Source organism: Miniopterus schreibersii (genome assembly GCF_964146895.1).
Source record: "Miniopterus schreibersii genome assembly, chromosome: 8".
NCBI classification, from domain to species: domain Eukaryota; kingdom Metazoa; phylum Chordata; class Mammalia; order Chiroptera; family Miniopteridae; genus Miniopterus; species Miniopterus schreibersii.
The window spans coordinates 31,755,804-31,767,756 of NC_138109.1; the positions used below are offsets into that span (position 1 = coordinate 31,755,804).

Below are 11,953 nucleotides of genomic sequence, written 5' to 3' on the forward strand. Positions count from 1 at the left end.
ACCAAACAACATAAGAAATATAGCCAGCAGGGCACCAGTCTTAAAAGAAGAGGAATTGTAAGAATAAACAGACAACATGCGGAAAAATATGGGTCGTTTCCTAGCCTTGAGGAAACAGGAGTGAGGAAAATAAGCTACATCCCTGAGAAGATTAAGCATAATGGTTCTCAAACTTTTTTCTGTTCCAGCACCTCTGGAAAACAGAATATACTCCCAACAAATATAAAGAGGAACACAAGAATGGGGGAGGGGGGAGAGGATAACTATGAGTGGTTTATAAGGCTTTACAAAGTGATTATGAAATGCCTTCCTAAGGAAGTATAAAAAAATCACTGGTTTAAAACTGGTACTATCCCAGAAAGCATACATACAAGTTCCAAATACAGACAAATTTTTATCTATATGACACAATTCAAAATACTGTCACATAACAATATCACAAGCTCCTACATAAAGTCCTGAAGCTCTTACAAATATTTCAATTAAAAAAAAATTTTTTTATGACTCATCATCAGCTACTGTATGTCTAGTATGCCCATTCACTTATCTTTACACATCTGCAAAATTAACACAGTCCTGTCGTGTTTCCATTTTATACATTAATGAGGCACCCTGAGTTTATGACTTGCCTAAAATGACAAAAATGGGACTGGTTTATGACTAACACAAAACACAAGACCCAATTTTTGGTCCCATGTGTAAGCGCTAGAGCATGTCTCTTAGCCTAAACCAGTAGTTCTCAAACTTTCTGATCTCAGGATATATTTATACTCTTAAAAATAACCAAGTATCCAAAGAACTTTTGTTTGTGTGGGTTATAGCTATTGATATTTATGTCATTAGATTTTAAAACCAAGAAATTTCTCAAATACAAGACTATATTTTTACTTATTCTATGAGGCCAGTATTACCCTAATACCAAAATCAGACAGGACATCACAAAAAAGATGACTAATGTCTCTTATGAATATACATGTAAAAATCCTCAAAAAAAACTAGCAAACCAAATTCAGCAACAAAAGGATTATATGCCAGGAACAAGGGGTATCTATTCCAGGAATGCAAGGTTGGCTCAACATATGAAAATCAATTGATGTAATACAGCATATTAATAGACTAAAGAACAAAAATCACATAGTCATCTCAATAGAACAAAAAGGCATTTGATAAAATCTAACACCCTTTTATAATAAAAACACTCAACAAACTAGGAATAGAAAATAACTTTCTCAATCTGACAAAGGGCATCTACTAAGAAAACCCACAAGTGACATTTTACTTAATGGTGAAAGACTAAACGTTTTCCCCTCTAAGAGCACAAAAAAAGACAAAGATGTCTGCTGTTTTCACTTTTATTCAACATTGTACTAACCAGGGAAATTAGATAATTATAAGAAATAAAAGGCAACCAGATTGGAAAGGAAGAAGTAAAACTATATTTGCTGATGACGTGATCTTATATATAGAAAATCCTAAGGAATCCATAAAAAACTATTAGAGCGAATAAATGAGTCCAGCAAGGTTGCTATCCAAGATCAACATAAAAAAATCAGTCGTATTTCTACACATTAGCAATGAATAATCCAAAAATAAAATTAAGAAAACAATTCCATTTACAATAGCATCAAAAAGAGAAAATATTTAGCAATAAATTTAACAAAAGAAGTGTAAGATTTGTACACTGAAAACTACAAAACATTGTTGAAATAAATAGGTGAAGTCCTATTTAAAGGAAATGAAAGTACACAGAAAAATATCTCATATTCATGGATTGAAAAACTTGATATTAAGATGACAATACTCCCCAAATTGATTGTCAAATTCATCACAATTTCTTTCAAAATTCTGGCTGCCTTTTTTTTGGGGGGGGGGACAGAAACTGACAAACATCCTAAAATTCTTATCAAATTGGAAGGGACGCTTAATAGCCAAAATAATCTTGCAAAAGAACAAACTGAAGGATTCACACTTTTAGATTTCAAAAATTACTACAAAGCTACAGTAATCAAGACCTGGTGGTACTGGCATAAGGCTGGATGTAGAGGTGAATGGAAAATCCAGAATCAATTGAGACTCAAGAAATAAACACAGACATTTATGGTCAATTGCTTTTCAACAAGGATACCAAAATTATTCAACAAAGGAAAGAATAGTTGTATCAATAAATGGTGCTGGGACAACTGGATAGCCTCATGCAAAAGAATAAAGTTGACCGCTGGCTGGGTGGCTCAGTTGGTTGGAAAGTCATCCCTTATAACAAAAGGCTACAGATTCAATTCCCGGGGGAACCAATCAATATTTGCCCCTCTCTCTCTCTCTGTCTGTCTCTAAAATCAATAAAAATGTATCCTTGGGTGAGGATTAAAAAAAAAGAATGAAGTTGGATCTCTACCTCACACCACATACAAAAATTAACTCAAAATGGATCAAAGGACTAGATGTAAAAGCTAAAACTATAGCCCTGGCTGGTGTGGCTCAATTGGTTGGGCATTGTCCCGTGAACCAAAAGGCGGCCAGGCCAGTTCAATTCCTGATCAGGGCACATGCCCAGGTTTTAAGCTCAATCCCCAGCAGGGGGCATGCAGGAGGCAGCCAACTGATGTTTCAATCTTACAATGATGTTTCTCTCCCTCTCCCTTTCCTCTCTAAAAAAAAAAAAAAAAATCAATTATAATATTAAATACAATAATAAAAATAATAAAATAAAATAAAAGCTAAAACTCTAAAAATGTTAGAAGGAAACATAGTTGTAAATCTTTGTAATCTAGGATTAGGCAATCATTTCTTAGATATGGCTCCCAAAGCATAAGCAACCAAAAACAAAATAGCTAAATTGGACTTTATCAAAATTGAAAACATAAGCACTTCAAATACATACTAAAGAAAATGAAAAGAACAATACAGCAGTTCCTCAAAAAAATTAAATGTAGATTTACCCATATGATCCAGCAATTCCACTTCTAGGGATATACCCAAAGAACTGAAAACAGAGACTTGAACAGATATTTATATGCCCATGTCCAGAGCAGCCTTATTTACAATAGCCAAAAAGTGGAAGCAACCAAACTGTTTACCAACAGATGAATGGATAAACAAAATGTAGTATATACATACAACAGAATATTACTCATTCAGCCTTAAAAAGGAAGAAGTTTCTGGCACATGCTACAACATGGAAGGACCTTGAAGACATTGTGCTAAATGGAATAAGCCACTCAGAAAAGGGATAAGTATTATATGACTCTAATTATATAGAGAGTAGTAAAATTCATAGAAAGTAGAATGGTAGTTACTAGGGATTTAGGAGAGAAGGAAATGGAGAGTTACTGCTTGATGGGTACAGAGTTCTGGTTGGGGGGAAAAAAGTTCTGAAGATGGATGATGGTGATGGCTGCACAACAATGTGAATGTACCTAATGTCCCTGAATGTGCACTTAAAAATGGTTAAAATGGTAAATTTTGTTATGTATATTTTACAATTTTTTTAAATGGGAAAAAAAAAACCCCACATAATGGAAGGACAGTTTTGCAAATGAAATAACTAATAAGGATCTAGTATCCGAAACATATAAAGAATTCTTACAACTCAACAATAAAAAGACAAATAACCCAAATTTTTAAATGGGCAAAGGATGGTGAATAAACATGTCTCCAAGTAAGATAGACAAATGGTGTCCGCCTGGTGTGGCTCAGTTGGTTGGGCATAGTTCTCGTGCACTGAAAGGCTGCAGGTTCAATTCCAGTTAGAGCACATGCTCAGGTTACAGGCCCAATCCCTGGTAGGAGGCGTTCAGGAGGCAGCTGACCAATGTTTACTCTCACATCAGTGCTTTTTTCTCTCTCTCCCTCTCCCTTCCTCTCTTCTCTAAATCAATTAAAAATTTTAATTGATTTTTTTAAGTCAATTTTAAAAAATCTTTAAAACAAAAAAGATACACAAGTGGCCAACAGGCATATAAAGAGGTGTCAATATCATTAGGAAAATGCAAATCAAAACCACAATGAGATACCACTTCACCTGCTAGGATGGCTGTAATTGTTGTTAATCCTCACCTTAGGCCATTTTTTCCACTGATTTTTAGAGAGTGGAAGGGAGGGAGGGAGGAGAACAGAGGAGGAAGAGAGAGGGAGACATCAAAGTGAAAGAGACACATTGACTGGTTGCCACCCTTATGCAGCTCATCAGGCCCCAAACCAGCAGGGATCAAACCTACAACCCAGGTGCATGCCCTTGACTGAACTGGAAATTGAACCCATGATTCTGCAGTGTGCGGACCAACACTCTAACCACTGAGCCACTCTGGCCAGGCAGGATGGCTATAATTTAAAAGCTGGATAATAACAAGTGTTGGTAAGGATGTGGAAAAATTAGAACCCTCATACCTTACTAGTCAGAATAGAAACTGGTACATCCTCTTGATAAATAGGTTAGCAGGTTCTCATAAGGGAAAACATAAATGTATCGAAACATTCATCAATCCCATTCCTGGGTATATATTCAAGAGAAATGAAAGCATACTTCTACATAAAAACTTTTACATGAATATTCATAGCAATATAATTTATAACCACCAGAGTGGAAACAACCCAAATGTCTTATCAAATGATGAATGGATAAACAAAATGTGGTTAACACTATAGAATACATCCCATAGAACGTAATATTATTTGGCCATAAAAAGGAATTAAGTGCTAATACGTAATACAATATGCACAAAACATAAAAACATTATGTTTAGTAAAAGAAGCCAGTAATAAAAAGCCACACTGCCAAAATAGACAAATCTATAGACAGAAACTAACTTAGTGACTGCCTAAGGCTTGGGGGAGGGGGTGCAAAGGAACGATTCCAATGGGGACAGGATTTCTTTTTGGGAAGATGAAAATGTTCTGGAATTATCAGACTGACAGCTGTCTGAAGGGAGGGCTGGGTGAAAAAGGTGAAGGGCTTAAGAAAAAAAATCCTCATAGACAACAGTATGGTGATTACCACAGGGAAAGGGGGATGGGAGGAGGTAGAAGAGGTTATAGGGGGCATAAATGATGATGGAAGGAGACTTGACTTGGGGTGGTGAACACACAATACAATATACAGATGATGTATTAAAGAACTGTACACCTGAAACCTATATAATTTTATTTACCAATGTCACCCCAATAAATTCAATTTTTTTAAAAAAGAAAATGGCACAGTGGGTGTGGCTCAGCGGTTGAGCATCGACCTAGGATCCAGGCGATTGGGGTTCGATTCTCAGTCTGGGCATATGCCCTGGGTGCGGGCTAGGCATCAATCAATGACTCTCTCATCATTGATGTTTCTCTCTCTCTCTCTCCCTCTCCTTTCCTCTCTCTGAAATCAATAAAGATATATTAAAAATAAATAAAGAAAAAATAAAGAAAAAAGAAAATGTTCTGAATTAGATAGTAGTGATGATTACATAACTTTACGAATATACACTGAACTATATATTTTAGAAGGGTGAGTTGTATGATATTGTAAACTATATCTCAAAGAAAAAGAGACAGAAAGATACTATTACACTTTCCATTAGCCACCCAAGCAATGTTTTCACATATTGTGTAGGCATTACTCTACATTCCAGATGAGAGGCGAGGGGAAAAGGCAAATATTGTCTTATTATTACTATGAAAACAGTTGTGACTCAGAGACCCCCCAAGAAGTTCCCAAACATAGTTTGAATACCACTGGCCTAAACTAATACCCAGTACAAGAATGGAGCTTAAATACTTAATGACTGATCAATTTTAATGATAATTATTTAAACTACAGTGTATAGCTGTAGTTTAAATAATTACAGACTGACAAAAATGCAATCAGATTTCATTATGTACAAATCATACTTTAGGTTCTTGAAAAATATTTTTTGACAATCTATGTGCTTATAATGAATTTAACACCCTCTGCTTTCTAAATTTTGACAACCTAAAATTGAAGTGCAACACAATATAATGATTAAGAGCTCTGAATCTAGACTCAGACACCTGGAATTCAAATCCAAACTAGCTGTGAGATCTTGTCCAAGGTACTTAACCCTTCTACACCTACTTTCCTCATCTGTAAATAGAGACAACACAAAAAAGGTTATTGTGAGGACTAAGTTAATGCTTCTAACATTTTTAGAAAGAAATTAGCACAAAATAACTATGCAGTAAATTATCTACTGGCATTGTAAATCAAATATCCATTTAAAACTACCAGACTACTGTGTGCTTACAAACATACCTATCTATTTTTGATAGTACAGGCTACTTTGTGTACAGATTAGGACTTCGCTCATCTTTACTGATGAACGTTGAGCTTGTATGAATGTTTCTCCTTCTTTCCAGCTCACACTCCCCAATGCCTTATCCTACTGCTTTCTAGTATTAAACTAAAAAGTAGTCAACCAAACCAGGCCAAAGAGTGAAAAAACTTTCTGGGTAACTAAAACAAGGTGATTTCTCCCAAAGGAATTTTTATCTCAAAAGAACCATGTAAGATATTCTTAGACAATAAGATTTGGATGACAGAATTCTCAAAAAAACAGTCTGGAATACAGTAACTACAGAGAAGAGAGGAAAGTGGCATGAAAAAGATGGTCTGACTATCCACTGAAAACAGGTAAAAGCTGTTGGTAAGAAACCAAGGAGAAAGAAATACTAAACTAGGAGTCAGAATACACATCTTTGATCACAGCTCAACCACTACCTCACTTGATGATCTCAATTTACAATTTAAAAAACCAAATGCCTTAATTTAACATATACAATAACTTTCGCAATCTGCTACTTCAAACCATTTCTCTCACTGCTCTATCATAAATCCTCAATTCTTGACACACTGAATTTCTCACTCTTTCCTACACACCAAGCTCCATAACAACTTATTATCTTTGCATGTTATTCCTTAGCTCCGGAATGACCTCCAGTATATTCCCTTCTCCACCCAGCAAACTCCTATTCATCCCTCAAATGCCGGCTTCTTCTCTCTGAACTCCCATAATCTAGGGCAGTGATTTTTCAACCCATGTGCTGCAATAATTTTTTAAACATGCAGTACCTATTTAGTTAGGAGGACTGACCTCTTTTCCCTCAGACAGTCAAATAAAAAAATGACAACAGCCAACACAATAGCCATCCAGTGTGAATGAATCAAAATTATACCTATATTTTTTGGTTAGAACAGCAATTTTACTAATTAGTTTATATGTACCATGAGATTAATAAAGGTTGAAAATCACTTATCTAGGGTGTTGTAATTTATCTGTATTATATGTAGACTGAGTTCCCTGAAAGGAGAGACTGTCAATAATTCTGTATCTCTAAAACCTAAAAGCATCTAGCATGAAGTATAAATATTTGATGAAATGATTAAATGAATGAATGAGCAACCATAAGCAGTTTCTCCTCTAAAATTAAGAGAATACCTGACACATCTGAGAAGTAACATGGCCCATATTATAGTAACAGCACATAGAGCTGCTTCCAATCTTTCTAACTCTATGATCTTCAGCAAACTACTTAACCTCTGAGTCAGACATTCATCATCTACAAAACAGGTTTCATAGAGTTGTTATACTGAACAAGTGGGGGAAAAAACATAAACCTAAATGTCTAACACAATGCCTGGAACAAAATAGGTACTCAAATAGGTGTTAGTTCCCTTTTCTCTCCCCCTTTAACTCACAAGATAATTATGGACATTCAATGAGATAATTTGATATGAAAACAATTTAGAAGATGTAACACATCACACAAATTAAATCTCTCATTTAAGGGGGGGAAAAATCTAAACTGTTCATCTTTGCATTTATATACCTTTTCTTCTTTTTGGATAGTAATAAACACTTGGAGACATTATGCTGGTTTTTAAACATTTCCCCAAATTACGCAATTATCTAGGACTCTATAATTAAAACTTATTTAGTGTAAACAATCCTAATTTGTCTAAAATTAAGAACAATGTTTACATATCCAGCTTTAAACTACAGTGTCCTTTTCCCTTGCCTGTTTTAGGTCTTTCTAGAACTGTTCTTTTTTTAGAGCATAATTCAATCTACAGTAATAACTGTAATTGAATTTTGTAGCATTATTTGATAAATTCAAGCACTTGTTCACTTTAGAAAGTAATACATCACACTGAATTGTTATATCAAACTGATCTGATTTTTCTAAGGATAAACAAAATTTAATGATAAGTCTTACTGTTTCCCTGAAACCAGAAACTTTCTGTAGAAAATAAATTCAAACACCTTTCTCTACCCACAGATCCTGATTTTACATTTTATAAAGAACACATAATAATTAATGGTGCTTATTATGCATGTCAAGGTTAACTTCGAGGTCAAAAAAAGTTCTCTAATTACTTACTAAAATAAATCTGCTCTGAGAATAAAAATTATCTTTAAACAGTTTTTTATTAATCAGAAATATTTATAATTACAATCATAAATTTGTATTTTAATGGGTCTAAAATTATAATGTAGACACTGTACTGTCCTAGCTAAATTGTCTAAAAATAAATGTACTTCTAGGTGTGATTTAGGCTTTACAAAATTAAACTAAATTTTTGTGCATAACATCTTGTTAACTTATCCATCTGTATTACTTACAACTTGACCAAAGACAATGAAAAGACTTCAATTTTCTTTTAGTATTAGATATTTGCTAGACTTAAAATATTAAATGTAAATAACTTTCACTTCCAATACTGTATTATTTCAAGGAAGGTTTATTTTTTCATTTTCCACACTAGTCAAATGAAATATTGCTAACAGCAGGAAAATTTATATAAATGAGTTCTCTTTAAAAACAACTTTCTTTTGTTTATATTAAGTATATTTTTAAAACATAACTTAAAATTCTTATCTTCCCTAAAGTATATGGTTTTTTTGTTTGTTTATTGGTTTGAGAGCCAGAGCGAGAGAGAAACATCGATTTGTTGTTCCACTTATTTATGCATTCATTGGTTGCTTCTAGTATGTACTCTGACCGAGGATCAACAGGAAAACTTTAGCATATTGGGATGATGCTCTAACCAACTCAGCTACCCAGCCAGGGCCCCAAAGCATGTATACCGTTTTTAAGAAGCCATCGTTAAATTTTGTTTATGAGAGCATTAGAGCACACAAAACACTAGTGAATTTATTATCTTAAGCACAGCTTTGTAAATGAATGGATATTTCATAATTTTACAAGTTTTGACTAATGAATACTAGGATGCAGTGTAGTGCAGCAATTTCTAAGGAGACATACAAGGGTTTTGAGCCTAAAGAAAACTTTGGCATACAATTGACTCAAATACAAAATATGCTGACACTAACCAAAAGAAAGTCAAGTTTTTAAAAAGCCATCCCACAATTCGCCACCTTGGTGTGACATTCTCTCTAAATTACAATATCCGATTGGGATTATCCAATTTTATTAGCTAACATTACTTTAAAAACGGAAACAGGATACGTTCCGTTTCACCAAGTATTATACATTTCACTACTACAAGATGGGGGGGGGGTCTTTGGAAACAAAAGGTAATCTGATCCGCTCCAGCTAATTAATTACTGGATGCCAACAATACACAATTCGAATTGCATTTCTGGACTCTAAGAAGATTACAAAATGAATGGAACGTCAAAATACATCAAAATGAAGAAACATGGTATACGGAAACTAAGATCTCGTGCAAGGTACAAAATTCATCTGATTGAAGATTTGATAAAAATCTTCTGCAAAGAAAATGTTTCATCAACGTTGTTAAAATAACAGTAATTCATCCCATTCAGGTACGACCTGAAGTCCCGGTAATGTGCTTCTTTCAGGTCTAAATATCTCATTCTTTTGCAATCCGGACACCAAAAGGACCTGAAATCTCTCATGGAGGCGTGCAATACACTCGGGGAGGGCTGTCTGTTTACAAATAAGAATCTCACAGTTTTCCACGTCAAAAGCGTTCATTACCACCATTCCACTGGGGGGGGGGGGGCGGAGGTAGGAGAGAAGGCGGGCGAGCAAGAAACGAAATCCACACACATTTCTGCTTTCTCCCGACAAGGGCTAGCCCAGAGAAAATATTTATGATGTATTATATGCCTGTATTTGTTATATATATATATATCTGTGTCTGTATCTAAGCAGAGGTGAAAGAAAAGGGAATCGTATTGGACCCAAGAAAATGCTCACACCAATTCCGTTAACTCAAAATCCGTCCCCCAGGTCTACAGGTTTCGGCCCAGGGCCGAGAGCCCCCAGCCTCTCAGTGGAGTTTGGCCCCAAAGCGCCCCAATGTCCTCCTCAGGCCGCTCAGGCCGCTCAGGCCGCCGCCCCTACCTCCCTTATCTCTGCCTTCCCCTGGGAAACCCGAAGCCCATTCCGGCAAAGAAAGAAGTGTCAGGCCCCAAAGGAGAAGCTGAGACGCGCTCTAACCAGGCCGCCGACACCTGCGAGGCACGGCACCTCAGGGCGAACAGGGGGCGGCCCGGCCTTCCCCGAGCACACCCCCTCGGCGCCCGGTGCTTCGCGGCGGCCGGAACCTCCGTACCTGCGAGCTACAGGCGCGCGCGGCGCCTCCTCATCTCAGTGGCTCCCGCTCCTCCTCCGCCTCCCGCTGCGGCTGCAGCCGCCGCCGCCGCCGCCGCCGCCGCCGCCGCCGCTGGAGGCTGGGACTCGAAGAGCTCAGAACTCCACCGCCATGTCCGCCGCGCCGCGCCGCGAACTGCATTGTGGGGGGGGAAGGGGGGGAGGGGGAGAGAGAGGGAGGGGGAGAGGGAGAGAGAAAGAGGAGGACCCGCTGAAGGGAGGAGGCTGTAGGGGAGCTGGGGAAGAGGGGGGAGAGGGGGGAGGGGAGAGAGAGACGGAATCCTGAATGGAGTCCTGCCCGGGGGGAGGGGGGAGTAGGAGATCGGCGCCGGGGGAACTCTGGAGATGAGACGCAGGGGAAAGAGTTCAGGGGTGCCTCCCCCCTTGGCTCTGGGGGCACCTGGGCACCAGTGAAACCTGGACGGTGGGGGAGTAAACGCCAGCGGGGGGAGGGGCTACGTTCGGGGGCTAGTTGTGGCGGCTGGAAACAATGGGGAGGAGGTGGAGGTGAGAGGGCAGTGCGCTCACACTCACGCTGAGGAAAGCGACGGGCGCGGGAGGACACTCGTTAGCCCGCGAGGAGGAGGCGGGGCACTCTAGCGCCCCGGGAGGGTCGAAGTCACTGGGGGCTCGCGAGGAGGGGCGGGGCCAACGAACGGGGGTCCGGAGGTCCGGCTCGCCGCCCCGGCCCCACGAGGGAGCGGCGCTAGGATGCCGGCGCGCCTGAGGGGCGGGGGTCGCGGGCGCTGCCGCGCCTCTCCGATCTAGCTCTGGGCTGCGGGCAGCGCTGCCGAGGCCCCCAAGGGAGAAGAAATGCCCGAAAGCCAGCCCCGCGCCTCACTCAGAGAGTGGTCCCCTTGGAGACGGAAACGCGACCTCGGACGTGCACCCTGTGGCCTCACTCACTGACCCGCCCGGCGCGGCCCGCGCCTTCGCGGACCCTCGGCGGCGGGCGCGGCCTTGTGAGCGCTGGCGGGAAGCTAACCCGAGGAATCGGAGGCGACCCCTCCCCCGCCACTTACTTTTGCCACTAGCACACCAAAGCTGAATCCATTTATTTATAAAAGGCAGCTAATTCAGGAGTTAGGACTTAAGAGAAATCTCAAGAGCGTGTCCCGGAAAAAGATTTTAGGAATCATTTATTTAGTTTCACGTGGGTTTGGAATCAACTTCCATCCATGGGCCCCTTCCCTACCCCTCTTGCTTTTAATATGTTAGGACCCTCCACACAGTTATTTAAAGTCACAATCCAAGAGAATTTATGGTTTGGGCTAGGTTTTTTTTAGGACCCCAGCCTTAGAGATTATTCAACCAACCTCTGGCCTCAAAGCTGGACAATTCACACAACTAGGATTGTTGCATTTGACAAATGCTAGGCAGG

General features: G+C 39.1%; 1 protein-coding gene across 7 annotated transcripts in view; it reads right to left on the reverse strand.

Annotated features, from left to right (window-relative positions):
• TUT4 (terminal uridylyl transferase 4) overlaps positions 1–10,712 on the reverse strand; it is a 99,952-nt gene extending 89,240 nt beyond the window's left edge. For 6 of the 7 annotated variants that reach the window (XM_081145209.1, XM_081145208.1, XM_081145207.1 and 3 more), the window contains exon 1: positions 10,535–10,712. The gene's annotated coding sequence lies outside the window, so the exon portion shown is untranslated. The remainder of the gene's footprint in view (positions 1–10,534) is intronic. The other variant, XM_081145210.1, reaches the window with a different exon arrangement.
• Between the last annotated feature and the right edge of the window lie 1,241 nt (positions 10,713–11,953).